The 4,881-nt window shown below is 43.0% G+C and overlaps 1 long non-coding RNA gene across 1 annotated transcript in view; it reads right to left on the reverse strand.

Moving 5' to 3' along the window:
- Window positions 1–809: 809 nt before the first annotated feature.
- Window positions 810–4,881, reverse strand: part of LOC122543172 — a 320,767-nt gene continuing 316,695 nt past the window's right edge. Inside the window, exon 3 of the long non-coding RNA XR_006309940.1 lies at window positions 810–1,729. This is a non-coding gene — a long non-coding RNA (uncharacterized LOC122543172). The remainder of the gene's footprint in view (window positions 1,730–4,881) is intronic.

Below are 4,881 nucleotides of genomic sequence, written 5' to 3' on the forward strand. Positions count from 1 at the left end.
TCTGGCATTCATTGTAGACAAATTTGAGAACGTATCATCGAGGAACAGGGTAATTGGGACTTGGAGAGTCACAATATAGATTTACCAATTTATGTACAAGACCTTATATAAAGTGAAAATTATGCTTGATAAATGAAATCTTTAAGTGTGTAACTAGTAGAATAGGTAAAAGAAAAATTATAGGATGAAGCATAAGTGGATTTTTGGAAGACATTTGTTGAGAGGTTGTTACACAAGTTTAAAGCTCATAAGATGTGTCGAAATATATTATGAAGGACAAAGGCTTGGCTAAATTGCAAAAGATAAGTATTAGTAGATTAGATTCCCTATAGTGTGGAAACAGGCCCTTCGGCCCAACCAGTCCACACCAACCCTCCAAAGAGTATCCCACACAGACCCACTTCCCCTCTGACTAATGCTCCTAACACTATGAGCAATTTAGCATGGGCAATTCACCTGACCTGCACATCTTGGAACTATGGGAGGAAACCCACGCTGATACTAGGAGAATGTGCAAACTCCACACAGTCGCCCGAGGCTGGAATCGAACTGGGGACCCTGGTGCTGTGAGGCAGCAGTGCTAACCACTGAGCCACCATGCTGCCCCAATGAGAGATCACATTTGAGATGAAAGGTGGAGCTAATGGCTGTTAAAATAATCAATTCTGTGGCCTCCCATTTTTGTTATTTAAAAGAAAGGCATACATGATGGACCAAAGTATAATATTTCTAAATTTGCTGATAATACATTACGGAATCAGCTGGCAATAAAGCTATTTCAGATCTATTATAATCAATGAGGCAAGATTTATTATTAACTTCATAGCAAACTATCTGCCAGGAAATAGTGATCATATACAATTGAATTCCATGTTCAATTACAAATTGACATACTTCAGTGCCAAATAAGAATCTTAAACCTTATGAAAGTTAACAACAGAGAGACAGAAGAGCAGAGCTGGCTAAGATTAACTGGATAAATAGACGTAGTATCTTGACTTGCAATTATATTGCTGTTCCTTGACTGTTAGTGAGTCAAAATCTTGGAACTTACTTCCTAATAGCACTGTGATGTCCCTATATCTCAAAAACTATAGCAGTTCAAGGTAACAGCTCAGCACATCATCTTAAGGACAATTAGCAACAAATACTGGTTTAGTCAGTGACACCAACATCATAGCAACAGATAAAATAAAAATTACATTTTTTACTTATTTGTGGAATGAGAGTGTTGCTGACTTGCCAGCTTTTATTGTCCATTCATAGATTGCCCTTGAGAAGTTGGTCCACGTGCTGTGGGTTGACCCACAATTCCATTCGGGATGGAATTTCATGATATTGACCCAGCGACAGTGAAGAAATGGCGATATATTTCCAAGTCAGGATGATGAGTGGCTTGGAAGGGAACTTGAAGGTGGTGGTGTTCCCATATATCAGGTGCCCTTGTCCTTCAAGATGGAAGTAGTCAGGGTTTAGGAGATACTGTTTGACGATCTTTGGTGAATCTTTGCAATACATCTTGTAGATAGCATGCACTGCTGCTACCAGGCATGAGTAGTGGAGTGAGTGGATGCTTGTGGATGTAGTTCCCATCAAGCAGACTGCTTTGTCCTAGATGGTGTCAAGCTACTTGAGTGTTGTTAGAGCTGCACTCATCCAGGCAAGTGTGGACTATTCCATTCTACTCCTGACTTGTGCTTTGTAGATGTGGACAGGGTTAACAAATGTACTGTGGGAAATAAAACCAGTAAACAAATAAACAGTGGGAAACATTGACAGACAATTCAAAATGTTGAACAAAATACATTCCATTAACTAAAAACTTTGAGAAAGCTCCATCTGTAGCTCAGGAAGGAAATTAAGAATAGCACTAAATTAAAAGAAGAGGTTTCCAGACAATAAAGAACAGCAGTGAGCCTGAGGTTTGAGAGTGTTTCAGAAATCAAAGGTGCCCCCAAAACTTAATTTAAAAATGTAAAAAAAAGAATATGAAGATAAGCTAACAAATATATAAAATGCAAGGAAGTAACATTGTCCCTTAGAAGCAGAAACAGGAAAATTATCATGGCACTGGAAGAAATGGCAGAGATATTGAACATATAAGTAGTGTCTGACTTAATGTTGAACAGTGAGCTAACTAAGCTGTTTAAAGAAAATGGAAATAGAAGGTCATTAACATTAACAGAGAAAAAATACACTTTTGAGAATTTTAAAGACTCAAATTTCACAAAATACCAATACCTGATGGCCTAAATCTAAAATCTCTCTCGGGAAAATGGAATGCAGTCATGATTTCCTTAAAAAAAAACGCAGATTTTGGAATGGTCCAACTCAATTAGCAAATGTAATGCCACCACTCAAGAAAAGAAGAGAAGTAGTAGGGAATAAGTGTCGAGAGTGTGGTGCTGGAAAAGCACAGCAGGTAAGGCAGTATCCAAGGAGCAGGAGAGTCGATGTTTTGGGCATAAGCCCTTCATCAGGAATTCGGGTTTATGCCTGAAACATCGATTCTCCTGCTCCTCGGATGCTGCCTGACCTGTTGTTTTTTTCCAGCATCACCCTCCCGACTCTGATCTCTAGCATCTGTAGTCCTCACTTTCTCCAGGTAGCAGGGAATAGCCAATTACCCCAGTATCTGCCATGGAAAAAATACTAAAATCTATGAGTAATAAACTTTTGCTATGATTGACATTGTTGTGAACAGTTTTGATGTCCTTATTTAAACAAAGTATAGCAGCCTTAGAAGGTATACAACAAAGGCTTACTAGATTGATTGCTGAGATGAAAGTGCTGTCCATGAGTTGGATTAGCCTGTAGGCTGTGAAGTTAAAGGATGAGAGATCACACTGAAACCTCAAGAAATGTTCAAGGGTTTGAAATGGTTGACGCTAAGATGCTAATTCTCATGGCAGTAAAATCTAAAATGAGAGGTCATAATCTCAAGGACATTTAGCACAGAGGCGAGAAGAACTTTTGGACCATTGGAATTTCTTCTTGGGTAGAAATGACCTGTACAAGAAGGACGGATTACACCTGAATTTGAAAGGGACTAACATAATGGCAGGAAGATTTGCGAGAGCTCTCCAGGAGGATTTAAACTAGTAAGGTGGAGTGGTGGGACAATGGGAGATAGTGAGGAAAGAGATCAATCTGAGACTGGTACAGTTGAGAAAATAAGTGAGTCAAACAGTCAGGTCAGGCAGGGACAAAGTAGAGAACAAAGTGAGACTAATAAGTTAAACTGCATTTACTTCAAAGCAAGAGGTTTAACAGGGAAGGTAGATGAACTCAGGGCATGGTTCGGAACATGGGACTGAGATATCATAGCAATTAAAGAAACGTGGCTCATTGATGGACAGGACTTTGAGTGCGAGCAGCAGCTAAGGTAAGACAGTTTGTTTTAAAATTACTTACCGGTAGCGGGCAACGGTATTTTTTTCTCTCTTTACAGAAAGAGCGGGAGCAGCAGGGGGAAGTGACGAAGACCAGAGGGACAGCCGGGTAGGTTTTTTTTCCCTTTAAAAGCGCACAGGAGAAGAACCCAAGGCACTACAGAGGTAGTCTCTCCCACCCGCCCTCCTCCTCTAACCTAAATAATAAGACCCGTTGTGGTAAGTAGGTAAGTGCTGCATTTTGCTTGTTGTATTCTTTAGACACTGTTCTTTTTATAAAAGGTTACTTTCAGAGGGATGGCAGTGAAGGCAGTGCAATGTTCCTCTTGCAACATGTTTGAGGTGAGGGATGCCATGGACGTCCCTGCTGATTACACTTGCAGGAAGTGCACCCATCACCAGCACCTCCAAGACCGTGTTAGGGAACTTGAGCTGGAGTTGGATGAACTTAGGATCATTCGGGAGGCAGAGGGGGCCATAGATCGGAGCTTTAGGGAAGTAGTAACTCCAAAGATGGCAGATAGATGGGTGACAGTGAGAGGGACTGGGAGGAAGCAGCCAGTGCAGGGACACCCTGCGGCCGTTCCCCTCAAGAACAAGTATACCGTTTCGGATACTTGTGGGGGGGGACGACTTACCAGGGGTTAGTAACGGGGCTCAGGCCTCTGGCACGCAGCCTGTCCCCGTTACTCAGAAGGGAAGGGTGAAGAAGAGCAGAGCAGTAGTAATTGGGGACTCGAAAGTTCGGGGCACAGATAGGCGGTTTTGTGGGAACGAGAGAGACTCACGTTTAGTATGTTGCCTCCCAGGTGCAAGGGTACGTGATGTCTCTGACCGTGTTTCCCGGGTCCTGGAGGGGGAGGGGGAGCAACCCGAAGTCGTGGTCCACATTGGCACCAACGACATAGGTAGGAGGAGTGCCGAGGATGTTAGACAGGCTTTCAGGAAGCTAGGTTGGAAGCTCAGAGTTAGAACGAACAGAGTTGTTGTCTCTGGTTTGTTACCCGTGCCACGTGATAGAGATTCAAGGAATAGGGAAAGAGAACACTTAAATGCGTGGCTACAGGGATGGTGCAGGAGGGAGGGATTCCGGTTTTTGGATAACTGGGGTTCTTTCTGGGGACGATGGGACCTCTATAAACAGGATGGTCTACACCTGAAACTGAGGGGCACCAGTATCCTTGGGGGGAGGTTTGCTAGTGCTCTTGGCGGGGGTTTAAACTAACTCTGCAGGGGCATGGGAACCCAGATTGTAGCTGCAGGGTGCAGGGCCTGGAGTGTAGGAGGTTAGGAACATGGCATCAATTCACAAGGAGGGTGTCTGTAAACAGGAAAGTGGCTTGAAGTGTGTATACTTCAATGCAAGAAGTATACGAAATAAGGTAGGTGAACTTGCAGCGTGGGTAGGTACCTGGGACTTCGATGTTGTGGCTATTACGGAGACATGGCTAGAACAGGGACAGGATTGGCTGTTGCAGGTCCCAGGGTT

The sequence above is a fragment of the Chiloscyllium plagiosum genome, chromosome 3 (assembly GCF_004010195.1).
Source record: "Chiloscyllium plagiosum isolate BGI_BamShark_2017 chromosome 3, ASM401019v2, whole genome shotgun sequence".
NCBI classification, from domain to species: Eukaryota; Metazoa; Chordata; class Chondrichthyes; order Orectolobiformes; family Hemiscylliidae; genus Chiloscyllium; species Chiloscyllium plagiosum.